Genomic DNA, 15111 nt, shown 5'->3' on the forward strand with positions numbered 1-15111 from the left:
CATCTCTGTTTAATGTTAATCTTTTCCTCATGCTCTTCCTCCCTGTTCTGTTCTTAGTTGCTCTCTTTATATCAAAGAAGACATTTGGCATTTGTTTTTTAAGGATTGGCTAGCTTTACTTAGCATAATCTGCTCTAATGCCATCCATTTCCCTGCAAATTCCATGATTTTGTCGTTTTTTAGTGCTGCGTAATACTCCATTGTGTATAAATGCCACATTTTTTTTTTATCCATTCATCTATTGAAGGGCATCTAGGTTGATTCCAGAGTCTAGCTATTGTGAATTGTGCTGCTATGATCATTGATGTGGCAGTATCCCTATAGTATGCTCTTTTAAGGTCCTCAGGGAATAGACCGAGAAGTGCGATAGCTGGGTCAAATGGTAGTTCCATTCCCAGCTTTCCCAGGAATCTCCATACTGCTTTCCAAATTGGCCGCACCAATTTGCAGTCCCACCAGCAATATGTTTTTGATGCCTTTGTCTAATATGAGATAACTGTATTTATGTGGGTTTGTCTCTGTGTCTTCTCTTCTGTACCATTGGTCTACATGTCTATTTTGGTGCCAATACCATGCTGTTTTTGTTACTGTAGCTTTGCAGTAGCATTTAAGGTCTGGTATTGTGATGCCTCCTCTTCACTCTTCTTGCTAAGCATTGCTTTGGCTATTTTGAGTCTCTTATTTTTCCAAATGAATTTCATGATTGCTTTTTCTATTGATATCCATTTAAATAAAAAGTATGTAGAACCTAACATACTGTTTGTTTTCAAATAGTAACCTGTCCTCCCTATATTCCATATTCAATAGTTAATTCCCTGTCTTGAAATCTCCATTTATTTCATTAGCTTAATTTCTACATTTAAATGTAAAATGTGTACATCTCATCAATATAATTCTATCTTAATTACTATAGAATAGGACAAATCTCTTCACTATTCTGTAAATCAATATCTTGGCTATTTTTTCATATTTAGTTGAGAAACAACTAGTAAGATTTATGTTGGGATTTTATTGACTTTATAGATTTCTTTGGGGTGAGCACATGCATCTGTATTAATCTTTTTCTATTATTATAACAAAATACTTGAGGTTGGGTTCTTTATTTAGCTCACATGTTTGGAAGCTGAAAGTCTAGGATCAATAGCTTCTTCTGTGTGGCCTGAGGTCAGGGCTCTCTTGGCTGCGTGACAACATGGTGGAAGCACATGGAAAAGGGAGAGGTCATATGGTACGACAGAAAGCCAGAGAGAAACTCAGGGGCCAGGTTTGCTCTTTTAATAACAACTCCCTCTTGATGAAATTAAATGGGGTCCCTTGTCCCTTGAGAGCTACAATAAACCCTCATGAGGACAGTGCCCCCTTGATTGACCTATCTCCTACCTGAGCCCCATCTCATAAAGGTTAAACCACCTCTTAGTACTGCCTCATTGGGGACCAAGCCTCCAGTGCAGGAAGCCTTGGTGGACAAACCACATCCAAACCATTGCAGCATCTTATACAGCTTTACTATTTCAAATATTCCTATCCAGGAATCTGTTGTGTCCCTTCATCTATTCAGGTTCTTTCTATGTCTTTCTGTAATAACATCTTCACATGATTCTTAACTTTTTTTTTATTGTGTTTGTTTCTAGGTATTTCATGGTTGTAATCAGGATCAATCTCTCTCCTTCTACACACACACACACACACACACACACACACACAGCACTTTTAAACTGGTTATTGCTAATAGAAAATTCTGACCTTTGGTGATGTGTATTTGGCAACATAATGAGTAACCTTGTTGTTTCAGAGGTGTTCTTTTTCAGGTTCTTTTCAGTTGCTTCTCAATGTGTCTGTGAATTTATATCTTATAACTTTTTCTAACTTTATTACATTAGCCAGTATTTTAGAGATAGCGAGTATTCTTCTTGAATGACATTATGAATTTTAACTTTACCATTTGGATTTTATCTGGACCATGTCTTTTCACTCAATCTCTATAATTACTGTTAGAGACTGTCAGTTGCCTTAATAAAAAGCCAGCTTTAAAGTGTCGATGATTTTTTTATGACCTCACTAGTAAATCTTCATGGGATGCCCTCACAATATCTCCTAGTGATTTGCCTTTTCCTTTTTGTATTTTTTTAAAGCTTACTTAAAAATCCATTCTAAAAAACCTTTCAGAGATAGATTAGATGACATGTTTTTAACATGACATTTGCATGCCTCTAAGCCATTTGGTACTTTCTCTCTTCGAGGATTTCTCACTTTTCCTTAGCTGGAATTCTGACCTTGAGTGGTAACGGCTTAAGAAACATCAGAGAGTCTTCTATGAAGAGGGAAGGAATGAGAATGAGTGAGTGATCCCATTGGCTCCAAACGATCAGTATTGGGAAAGTCATGGTGGTTGAATAGATTAAACCTGTGTATATTATTGGCGTATCACAACCAAACTGCCATGAACACCACTGACAGTCTCCCAGCTTAGAGATTTAACTTGTTTGTACATATCACAGGGATTCAAGTTTACTGTCATGATACAAGTTTGTATCACAGTTCTTTGATTTGCTTTATTGAATGGGAAAGAAAGAATGGAGTTACATGGGGAATCCAGGGACTCGTGTATAATTCAGCCTGTCATATCAAACTACATCCCTTAGATGATGGCTTTGACAAAGTCTTTTTTTTAATCATGTATTTGGTCTCCTCTTTTTTTTTTATATCATCTTTACTTTATTTATTTATTTTTATGTGGTGCTGAGGATTGAACCCAGGGCCTTGCATGTGCTAGGTGAGCGCTCTACTGCTGAGCAACAACCCCAGCCCCAACAAAGTCTTACATGTTAGTTATGTGCTTGTCAAATACATTATAAATGTCACACAAAATTTTAAAAATCAGAACAGACAATTCCAAGACCAAAGCAAATAACCAACCCATTTCAGCATCTACAGTGTTACTGGGTTAACTCTGTTCTAAATATTTTTGTTTTTCTCCCCAGTCTGGATATGTCCTTGAGAAAGTATGTATGGTGATTAGAAAAAAAAAAGTAGGAAGTCATTGGAGTGAAATCTACTTTAATAAATTAGTCTGTGGTCTTATATTTTCACTGTGAAAATTATTAAAATATGATAGAGGTTGTGTTCTTTAGAGAGTGGGGGAGTATTAAATCAGGATGTATCTGCAAACCATGCATACGTTGGATTTGATGGTGTTGCTCCTGAGTGCACCCAGGATTGTTGGCTTGATAAGACAGAAAACTTGATATAATGTAAATGAAGAGTGAAAGTGTGGGACTCTCTAGAGGACAATGAAGTCATGCTATTTTAAAGAATCTGTCATTACAGAGGAACTGGTAGATGCTATTATACACACACACACACACACACACACACACACACACACACAAAGGTAAAAGGAAAAGCAAAGACTTTTTCAATTGCCTGAGCCATGTTATGATTTCACTGGGTGAAAAACCCTGGTAAACGAGAATATGGATTGAATGATGCTAAATGGCACATGGTGTCAGAACCCCCTGGAGAGGCTCTCTGTGAAAAGAGTGAGGGTCAATGTTAGGTTTGATTTCATCTAATTGTTTTATCAATGACACTGAAAAAGGAGCCCACATCAGCTTAATGAACTTTACAGAAAATGCAAAATTGGGAAATGTTCTTAATGTCAGTGAGGAGTAAAGCATAATAAAAATGATTCCAGAGAGGTAAGAAATATAGGCAGGAAATAACAAAATGAGATTCAATTTGAAGAAAGGCAGAGTAACACATTGGGGGAACATGAATCTCAAGCACTGTAGGATAGTCACCAGGAGGCCAGGAGGCTGCTCCTGCGAAGGGATTCTGAGCCATTATTGAGGGTGAATTAGATGTGAGCTTGCAACGTGACACTACAGCACAACAGCCAGTGACATCTCTGTCCACCTACAAATCTGCCTGGAGTCCCTGGGAAGGAAGGCACGTACGTCATGTGTACTACACTGGTGAGACTCTAATGGGACCTCACAGTCAGCTTTGGGAAATTCATTTCCAGAAAGATAGATTCAAAGTAGAGAAAAAAGTAAAAACATGATAAGGAAATGAGCTGCAGCCTTCAGGGATCTGATCTGTTCCTTCAGTTGAAGAAGCTTTGCTTGGCTCAATGAAGAGACTGCATTGGAAAATACCATGAGCCAGCCCTAGGTGGATTCATTTATCCTTTTACTCTGTGATATGTATTTTAGGCTGTTTCTCATTCCTTTAACAAAATTCCTCAGACTGGCTAATTTATAAATAATAGAGATTTATTTAGCTCATGGTTTTAGTGGCTGGGAAGTCCAAGAGCAACAAGGGCTTCTTGCTGCATCACAATGTCGTAGAGAGCGTCACATGGTAAGATGGACATACATGCTAGAGAGAGCTCACTTTTATAACAAAGCCACACTTGGGATAACCATTAGTTCATTGATCTGTCAAAGGATTTGTCCATTCTTGAGGGCAGATCCCTCATGGTCCAGTAACTTCCCAAAGATCCCACCTGTCAATATTGCTGCATTGGGAACCAAGTTTCTAATGCATGAACTTCTTTGGGGAGAAACACTCAAACCATAGCAGCAGGTAATCCGACAGCTTCTCCGAACCTGATCATTGCAGTCACAGAAATCTGGAAACCAGTGGCTGGGCGCATTCTGTGGGAAGTAAATACACAGATGGGCAATTATGTGCATATACATATATACACACATATACAACGTGGGAACAAAGGCAAAAATAAACACAGGACACCGTGGGTCCATCACTGGAGGGTCCCTCAAAGACCAAGACAGAGGGCAATGCTAGACGGACACAGGCAGTTAACCGAGGAGTGGCGTGGATAAGACACTGTGCATCATGCATGGGCTTGTACTGTATAAAGGAGTTTCTACTTCATTTTATAGGCTAGCATTCTTAACCTTGCTTGATGATAAGAATCACTGGGGTCATTTTTTTTAACATACCACATTTTATTTATTCATTCATCTGTTGATGGGCACCTTGGCTAGAATTTTAACAATGTTTCACATTTAAGTAATTGATGACATTTTACATTTATTTTTATGTAGAATCCATCAGTATGACTTGGAATTGATCTTTTTTATTATTTATTTATTCTAATTTGTTATACATGACAGCAGAATGCAATTCATTTCATATTACACATATAGAGCACAATTTTCCAAGTCACTGATTGTACACAAAGTATTTTCACACCATTTGTGTCTTTATACATGTACTTAGGGTAATGATGTCTAACTCATTCCATCATCATTCCTACCCCTTTGCCCCTTCCCTTCCCCTCCCTCCCCTTTTACCTATCTAAAATTCCTTCATTCCTCCCATGCTTCATTGCCATTATGAGTCTGCATCCTTGTATGAAAGAGAACTTTTGGCCTTCGGTTTTTTGGGCTTGGTTTACTTCACTTAGCATTATATTCTCCAACTCCATCCATTTACCTGCAAATGCCACGATTTTATTCTCTTTTAATGCTGAGTAATGTTTCATTGTGTATATATACCAAAGTTTCCCTATCCATTCATCTACTGAAGGGCATCTGGGTTGGTTCCACAGTTTAGCTATTGTGAATTGTTCTGCTATAAACATTGATGTCGCTGTGTCCCTATATTATGCTGTTTTTAAGTCCTTTGGGTATAAGCTGAGGAGTGGGATAGCTGGGTCAAATGGTGGTTCCATTCCAAATGTTTCAAGGAATCTCCATACTGCTTTCCAGATTGGCTGCACCAATTTGCAGTTCCACCAGCAATGTATGAGTGTGCCTTTCCCCCCACATCCTCACCAACACTTATTGCTCTTTGTATTCTTGATAGCTGCTATTCTGACTGGAATGAGATGAAATCTTAGAGTAGTTTTGATTTGCATTTCTCTAATTACTAGAGATATTGAACATTTTTTCATGTTTGTTGATTGATGATATATCCTCTTCTGAGAAGTGTCTCTTCAGTTTTGGGGCCCATTTATTGATTGGGATGCTTTTTTTTTTTTTTTTTTGGTGCTAAGGTTTTTGAGTGCTTTATATATCCTAGAGATTAGTGCTCTATCTGATGTGCTTGTGGTAAAGATTTGCTCCCATTCTTTAGGCTCTCTATTCACCTCACTGATTGTTTCTTTGGCTGAGAAGAAGCTTTTTAGTTTGAATCCATCCCATTTATTGATTCTTGGTTTTAATTCTTGCACCATAGAGAGTCTTATTAAGGAAGTTGGGGCCTAATCTGACATGATGGAGATTTGGGCCTACTTTTTCTTCCATTAGGTGCAAGGTCACTGGGGCCATTGTTAACATGCAGGTTCCCCAGCATCTGCCAGGAGATTCTGGTTGTTTAGACTGGGATAGAATCTAGTGTGGAATATGCAATTGAGGGGAATCTTACCTCTAGGCAGGTTAGGGAATCTACACTAGTGCTTTAAGCCATGGAAAGCTTTTGAAGGATTCCTCTGGTGGTTGCTTGGAGCATGGATCTGTGGGCCCAGACTAGACAGGGAAAAGGCAGAGTGCTTTGTAGTTGCATAAACTTAAAATGATAAGAGGAAAAAATTTGGCAGTAGGAATGAAGAGACATTAGGACATCAAATAAGAAGTCTTTGCTAATTGGGCAAGGGAGAGCTTTAGAATAAACCCAGGGGTCTTCTCAATAAGTTTGTATGGGCTGGTGCCCATGGCTGACAAAGGGACCATGAAAGGGAAGATTTTTTTTTTAACCTGATAGGCATTATAGCTAGTACAGAGAGATTCTCAAATTCCTTTGGTTTTTGGTGCCTTTAGGTTAAAAAAAAATAATCATCTAACAGTTTTTCTTTTAATGTAGTTGGGTGCAGCAATTTAAAATAAGCATCTCTGCCTTAAAAACTTCAAGCATCAGATGTTCCTATAAGCCAAGACAAGTGTTCTTGTCCTCTTCAGAGTAAATTCTGAGATCACCTTTGACCTTATCCTAAATGCTTGGGACCAGAAGGGTTTCAGATTTTGGATTTTGTTTTTCAGATTTTTGGAATATTTTCATGTACTTTATTCTGAAACAGTTCTCAAAGCATTTCAGATTGTGGATTTTCAGATCTGAGATGCTCAACTTGTAGGTAGCGAGCTGTAGCAATTATTTTTTCAAATAATGATATTTTCTGAAGAAACGTACTTTGCCCTGTAGATGCCAAGTTGTGTCTGACCCTGTGTCCCTCTTCCCCACTCCATGTTGACTGGTCACTTGCTGTGTGTCTTGCGTGAAGTTTATAAATCAAGCCGCTGTCTTCCCGTGACTGGAACATCCTGATGGCTCCTCAACATGCCCTTCACCTTACCCTCTGCCGCTACATCAGGGCCCTTGTGTTTGTGTTCTGTCCCCTGCGTTCTGTAGTAATTTCCTCTCCTCTCATTGCCTCCTCCGCTCTTCCCAAGCTTTGGGAGTCTCCCTGACATTGTGTCTTCTACATTTTGTTTGGTGTTCTACTATTCCCAGATTTGTCCTCTGAAGGCACTCACATGGTCTGGTCTATAGCAGGAAATGGGAATTTGGTAGATTTGCTCAGGATAAGGATTGCCTCTGGCTTCAGTAGGAGGTTGGATGACATCCTAAGCCTGGCTGTTTCTTCGGGTGTAGACAGCAGAATTTCCAAGATGAAGCCATGGGGCTCTTGTTCAAGGACAGACCTCAGCCTCAGGTGCCACACAACAGTCACTGGTGGAGAGCTCTGAGATAGGCCAGTCTGAAAGGGCTCACCCTGAGGGCACGGCATGGGCACTTCACACCAGAGAGCATGAGATTGGCATTGTTTGCAGGAATGATGTTGCCTTAGAATTTTTTGCATGGTTTTTGATGGTGTTTCAGTCCAGTTCTGCAACTTGTAGATTCAGAACCTTTTTAACATTCGGAGTAAAACTAATCTCCATATTTTTAAAGAAGAACCCTTCATAAACTGTGAAAATGCTAATAACAGAAGCTATTTACAAAGGCTGTCTCCTGCAATTTAATCAATATTTCATTCTAACTCCACATAGCACATTTTCACAAGCCAAATTGTTATTTGATTTAAGATTATGTAAGTCAGTTTTCAATGTGGTAAATGGACAAAGCGAATGAAAAATTCCCTAACCGTGTTTTGGGGGAAAATTAGACCAAAATTTATCATCTGACTGTTTGACCCCAAAATGTGAAAGGAAATTTAATAATTAGATCTGAAGTGAAAACCACAGGGAATTAATACTTCAAGTTTCAGTGGAAGAAATTAACTAAATAATTCCCTTTTCTCTGGAGACGTGGAAGAGATAATTAGGAATGAGACTTACTAAACATTTAGAGCTACTGCTTAATTAAGCAAGCACACATCATGGTGTTTAGTGTCAACAGGTCCAGACACTCAAACAAACTGACAATCGGAGTGTAATTTAAACACCACTTAGAATCATTCGTCATTGTGCAGACCCTCAAGCCCACTGGTCTTGGAAGATGTTAGATTAAAAACTGAAACTCAAACATATATGAAATTTCAGTTTATGACACTGTCATCATTGTGTGTTGCCTAAAGAGATGGAAGGGTGGAGATTTTCACCCGTACCCTCCTGGATGCCCACCTTATAATCCAGAGGGTGAGGGGTGTGTGCATATGAGTATACGTTTTCTTCTTCTGTGCATGCTCCCCTGTGCCACAGTGCTTGTACACAGAAGGGGCACCATAACAAGCTTTTGGATGAAAGAATGAGTGAGTGGTTTAAACTCCACGGTATAATGCCCGATTAAACTGTCAACATGGAGTGAAAAGCCTGCTGTATATTGAGGGGGCCAGTTAACAAACTCTCATTTTAACATTTCAATATTCCTAACTACAATTTGGACACATCAAGATGAACTTTGCATTCTGAAATTGGCTTCCTTTCAAAATGCTAACGTTTTTTTTTCCAACTGCCTTGTCATCATGGGAAGTATTCTTAAGATCTATTTTTTTTTCCTTTGCTTTGCTTTGTTTGCTAGAGTTTATGTTAGACAGAGTGCAATAGGAAAGAGTGGGTTAAACTAGACAAAATGGGAGCCTCACTGTTCTCATCAGCTGCTTCACGCAGGTCACTCAGAGTTCTTACTGACATACATGGCTTTGTCTGAGCCCCAAGAGAGACTGCCTTTGACCTGGGTCTTGGAGAGTCAAGGGAGAAAGGAAGTAATACGCAAACTTCTGAGAGCAGAAACAGAAGGTCTCTGTGTCTCTGGGGTGACAGTTGCCTCCCCTGAGAATGCTGATCCGGTTATAAATAGTAGGGACACAGCTACAGTTTAACAGTTTTAACATCCTGTCCTTGAATGAGAAGGGACAGTGAACTGAGTAGATTAACTTGTGAATTTGGAGCAAAGGTGTTGATTCATTTTTCTTTCACTCAAGCACCTTTTCTTATTTGGTATCACCCTACTCTTCGATCGCCTTACATTTTTCTCTCTCACTGATCTGTGCAAGATGCTGCTTAAGGAAACTGAGGCAAGATGTTCTCCCTCTGAGTGCAAATTAGCAAGGCCCACATGCTGAGGACCAGGGCCCTCTGCTTAAGGATTACTGCTTTCCTCCTGGAGGAAACTAAACACTCACAGGCCATAAAATAATCAGAAAGGTCATAAAGCATGCAACTCGAGGCCAAAATAGTGGCCTGGCTTGCAGTAGGTCCCCATAGCTCCTGGGGCTCCAGGTACAGGAAGCTATGCTGGGTAGGATGGGGCCTCTTTTCCCAGCCTTCCAGAATATAGCAATGTCTTTGTCCTGCCTCCAGATTCTCTTTGAATGACCTTGACCCACTAATATGATACCACAAACATACCACACATAATTCATCCATTTTTTTGTTGTTATTGTTTTTTTTTGTTGTTGTTGTTATTAAACTAGAATGAGATGAAATCTCATTCTGTTGCCCAGGTTGGCCCTGAACTCCCAGGCTCAAGCCATCCTTTTATCGCAGCCTCCTGAGTAGATGGTTCTGTGGGTATGTGCCACCGTGCCTGGCTTCCTTCCTTCATTCAATGTAGCTATAACTCAAACTAAGAGCCAAGAAGTTGTTGTTATTATTATTATTATTGTATTGTATTATTATTATTGTATTATTGGTGTTATTATTATTTCTCTCTCTCTTCTCTCTCTCTCTCTCTCTCTCTCTCTCTCTCTCTCTCTCTCTCTCTCTCTCATGGTGCTGGGGATCAATCCCAGGGCTTTGCACATGGTAGGAAATGCTGTACCACTGAGCCATGACCCCAGCCCCAATAGCTTTTTCTGCACATTATATTCTTCTACACTGGTGCATGTTATTTAAAGGCCCCTCTGGAGTCCTTCATGAACACAACCTTTTGTGAGAGGTTTACTCCTTATGTTTTGTTGTTCCTCTTGCTTCCCTGGGTTGAATTGTTAAGTTTTGAGTTCTAGACTTTGCCTGGGACTGGACAGGAGATGGAGGCCTGGGTCTGGTTCCTCATGACTGAATATCCTATCCCACATCTCTTTGGACTTTGTTCCCATCTCTCTTCCAGGAGTGCCTAAGGCAGGGAGCCTGGAGCCTCAGAATCTCCTGGGAGATTGTCCCCCTAATCAGAAGGATTCCAGAGTTCACTAGACACTTAGGGATGCGACCTGGGAATCTTCATTCTAACAAGAGCCAGACTTTGCCCACTAAGTATCACAAATCACGGCCTTAGGGTACCAAATGATGGCACTCCCTTTAGAATCAAGAGCTATAGAATCTGAGAGAAAACTTCAGCTCTGGTTGACGAGCAGGAGAAACCAAAATGCCTAAGCCAGTCTCCCCACCTTGGGGCCAGTGTTTGCTCGTCCTTGCTGTTGCTCCCCGGGATCTTCTTTTCTCTCTCCAAGCCTGGGTCCTCTCTACTCTCCTGTCAAATTCTGCATGCCAGAATGCTTTCTATGTCAGGATGTCTCTTACTTTGGATGTCACCTACAGATTTCCAGTCAAACTTTTTTTTTGTTTTTTAATTGTAGGATTTTTGTTGAAGGAATTGGGGGCACAGGTGAACAGAAGGGATCTTTCCTAGGGTCTCTAAAAATCTTTTCCATGGATGACTGGGGTTCATCCAAATTACAGGTATCACATCCTCAGGGCAAGGGAGACTGTGAAGGCATCAGAGACCCCTGATGCCCTAAGGACATTGTCACCTGTCTTGGTGTGAACTCACAGCTCCAGCCAGTGAAATGCCCTCCCCAGGGAAGTTGTGGCTTTTTTTTCCAAGTTAGGAATCCAGGTTCTTGGATCTCACTCATTTCGAGCTTGCTTTCCCTATAGGCTCATCAAAGGGGACTTGACTGAGGTTCTTTCTTTGCAACCAGCTTCCTCCAAACATGAGGCTGATACAGTTGGTTTGTCTGGGGAATCTGGGCTGCATTCTTCCTGGCTGTTTGATCCTGCGGTCACTTTCAGCCAGTTCTCCCCAGAGGGTCAGTGATGTGATGGATCTTACAACTTGCCACTTATTAGATCTCATCCCATCTACTCTCCTGAGGAGGGCCCTGAAAGGCCTGCTGTTCAGTCATCTAGGTCTTATCTCACATGGAAGGACAGATGGGCTTACTCCACTGGGTGCCAACTCCCAAGGAAAGGAGGAAGCAGTCAGGTGACTCTCGTCACTCTTCTGCACTGTGAGCCCTAAACTGGATGATCAAACAAATCAAAATGCATAGGAGTCAAACAAATTAAAATGCCACTTTATTTCTGATAAAGCTATATTGAGAAAGGTGTTTGATGCTAGGGTAAGTTGGGTTTCCTTCTACTTCTCTGATCGATGGTACCTGTCCGCATCTCCAGGCCCCCAACCTCTACATGGGAGCTAGAATCTTCATTCTCCCCTGTATACCTTAGTGGGAGGCGGACAGGGTCCTTGAATACCTTTCCTTGTTGAGCCCTCTTAATATTGAAAAAGAGAGAGTGGTTACAGTAGGGGTCTCTCTGGAAGGCAGGTCACTCCCAGCAGCTGGGGTATGAGACCTTCCCTACAGGGCATGTAACATCTGCCCCCATGCAGCTTTGAGTGGGAGGCCAGTCTCACAGCACAAGGTCAAAGACAGGCCACCTTGAAAAGGGTGTTTAATAAGCTCCTCTTAATTGGAGGGGAGGGGAGCCAAGGTCAGAAGTTCACCTGGATCAGGGATCTTCTGCACCCACTGGAAAAGGTGGTGAGTGGAGGTGGGAAGGGGGAGATCCAGACAGTATCACTGCAGTCATGCTCCCCCTGGGAACAGATAGAAGCCCCAGTCCTGCTTCCCACCATGGAAAGCCCAGCACAAAGGAATGTCTCAGCCACCATCACGACCTTACAGGGCAATCCATTGGTTCAAACGTGAGCTAGACTCAAGGGTTTTCCATTTGGAGGGATTAGGCTGAGAACTCCCTCATCAGGGTGGTTCTGGGGAGGATAGGACTCCAAGGGCTAAGGAAGAACTAGCAATTTGAATATGAAAGGCTGCTCATTACCTTCTGAAATGTCAGTCTGGTGTCCAGCTGGGTCTCAAGGAGAGGGCCAACACACGGAGAGTGGATAGATTCATCATCTCTTGTTTGAAAGGCTGCAGCCTTCTGATAACTAAATCCAATGGAAACTGTTATAAATGATCTGGGACCAAGAGATTCGTATTTTGTTTTAGAACATCTTTGACCAACAGGAATAATATGCAGTTGGAAAATGTTCCCCTTTTTCTTTAGTGTACAAGACATTTTACTTTTATTTTGTGATGCTGGGATCTAATCTAGAGCTCTGCACGTGCTAAGCATGAACTCTATCACTGAGTTGTACCCCAGCCCCAAGCAAGATGTTCTCTCTAAGCATGTCAGCCTCTTCCAGCCCCTCTGTCTCTGGGGCCTCTGCCATTCATGCTGACAGAACAAGTTGACCACGGTGAATTTGTATCAGCCACGGAGGGAGGTGCATTAATAGTTCACAGAGGCACAGCCCATCTGCTACAAAGCCCTTGCTCTCTAGCCAAAAGTCCTGTTTCTTACAGTCTGTGGGCTCAGACATATCCTCTGACAATGTATCAAATTCACTTTGAGATAACACAGGATTAACAGCTGAAACAAGATAGTTACAAGGGAAACTTGGGAAAGTTTCTGAAGCTCTGGCAGAGTCCCTGAAAAAGATTTTGTTTCTTGTACAAACAGATAAGAGTATGACTGATATTGTTAATCTTTAGACACAAAACAAAGTTGTTGCTGTTTCCCATAAAATAACTGTATGGGGGAAAATGAGGAACACTAATTCTTTGCTTAGAGTCCCATTAGTTTAGAATCCCAGTTTGTGAGATTTTTCAACATGTGTCTCCATATATTTATTAGGGAGAACTTGACACCTTATATCAACTAAGGCAAGGAAACTGTAGTTTGGTTAAATTAAGAACCCACTATTTCTGCTACTGAAAGATAAATGAACATGATCTTTGCACCTACCTTGGCTGGGATGGAGGTAGCTCGTTGCAGTGGTAGAGATTTAGCCACAAGGAGAGGAACACTTTCTTGTTGATCATCTGGGCAAATTAAAGATTCCCACTCTAAGGCATAGGGAGATGGCAAAGGACCCTTTGAGGCATGGGAATTGGAGTAGTGAATACAATAGGCAAAAATCCTCTTCTTAGGGCCCTAAGGTCCTTGTGGATAGAGATGGCTGACTAGGTCCTGTGGCTGTTCTAAGCACTTCACTCATGTTAATCCATTTGACCTGCACACATACCTTAACATAGGCACTTAATTCCACCCTAATTTTACAAATGGGGAAACTAAGGTACAAGAAAGTTCGATGACCTGTCCAAGTGGCAATTTGGTATTTCAATCCAGTGTACACGTGAGTGTACCTCACAGACTTTAAAGTGCATGCAATTCACCAAGGGATCTAAGTTAAAAAGTAGATTTGGATTCAGCGGGTCTGGGATGGGGTCTGCAATGCTGCACTTCTGACAAGCAGGTAACCCTGATGCTGTTGATCCATGGGCCACATTTGGAGGGTCAAGGTTCCAGATGGTGATAGAGATGGGTTTATTACACATTTCTGTGTTGACTTCACTAGGTCTTTGTGCAGTTTTCCTTTTCTAGGCTCAGTTGAAAACCCAGTCATGCTAACTCAAAAAAGGGCAGTGTGGTTTAAGGATACAGAACTCATGGATTGCAAGGATCATGACATGTGGCTATTTACATTTAAAGTCATTAAAATTAAGACAATTACAGCCAAGCCTACTGGCACACACCTATAATCCCAGCTACACAGGGGATCCAGGCAAGAGGATTGCAAGCTTGAGGCCAGCTCTGGCAACCGGAAGTGTTTCTTAATGATAGAGTGTTTGCCTAGCATGTGCAGGCCCTGGGTTTAACCCCCAGTATTGCAAAAATTTTTAAAAAACTACAGATTCACTTCCTTAGTCATGCTAGCCACATTTAAGTACTCTGTAGACACATGTGGTCAGTGGCTACTCTATTGGACAGTGCAGATACAGAAGGTCTCCACTGTCTCAGAAAGTTCTATTGGACAATAATCTCATTCCTTGATATTGTAAATTTTTGTCTTTTTAATTTTTACCCGTGATGATGCCACTCCTATTCAACCTGTCCAAAATTCTAGGCTCCTTACTGTGATGTTCAGTTTTACTTATAACTCAATTCTGTTTCTGTACCTGTGGAAAGCAGGCACAGTAAATTCAGTGATAACCACCAACTGAAAGAAGACAAAATAACCTCAAAATCAGAGACTCGTTGCTCTGGGGGGGCTGTCTTGCATGGAGAGTGGTGCTTAGAACACTGACCTGGAGTCATTGCACAACTCTAGCCCCTGTATCCGGGAATACACTACATTTCAGAAAGAACTGCATTAAAATGGTGAAATAGTGTTTTAGTTCTTGGACTTCCCACCAGGATATTCTGTATTTAGCAAGTGTATATGATAAATTGGGCTTTTATTGAGTTGCAATTTGGCTTGGTCATTGAATAACTTTTCAACACAACTTATTGCACCTGTCTTGGGCCGGTGTTTTTCAGGTGTTTAGTGTAAGTCATTGTGCCTTTCCTTGTCTCTGAGTTGTGGCCATTAAAATGTGGTTTTTCCAGTGTGAAAATTATTTTATAAATTTAAGTGCTG

The 15111-nt window shown here is 41.1% G+C and overlaps 1 protein-coding gene across 1 annotated transcript in view; it reads left to right on the forward strand.

Moving 5' to 3' along the window:
* Vstm4 (V-set and transmembrane domain containing 4) overlaps positions 1 to 15111 on the forward strand; it is a 92579-nt gene that overhangs the window by 16437 nt on the left and 61031 nt on the right. The window lies entirely within an intron of this gene.

The sequence above is a fragment of the Marmota flaviventris genome, chromosome 4 (assembly GCF_047511675.1).
Source record: "Marmota flaviventris isolate mMarFla1 chromosome 4, mMarFla1.hap1, whole genome shotgun sequence".
Classification (NCBI taxonomy): domain Eukaryota; kingdom Metazoa; phylum Chordata; class Mammalia; order Rodentia; family Sciuridae; genus Marmota; species Marmota flaviventris.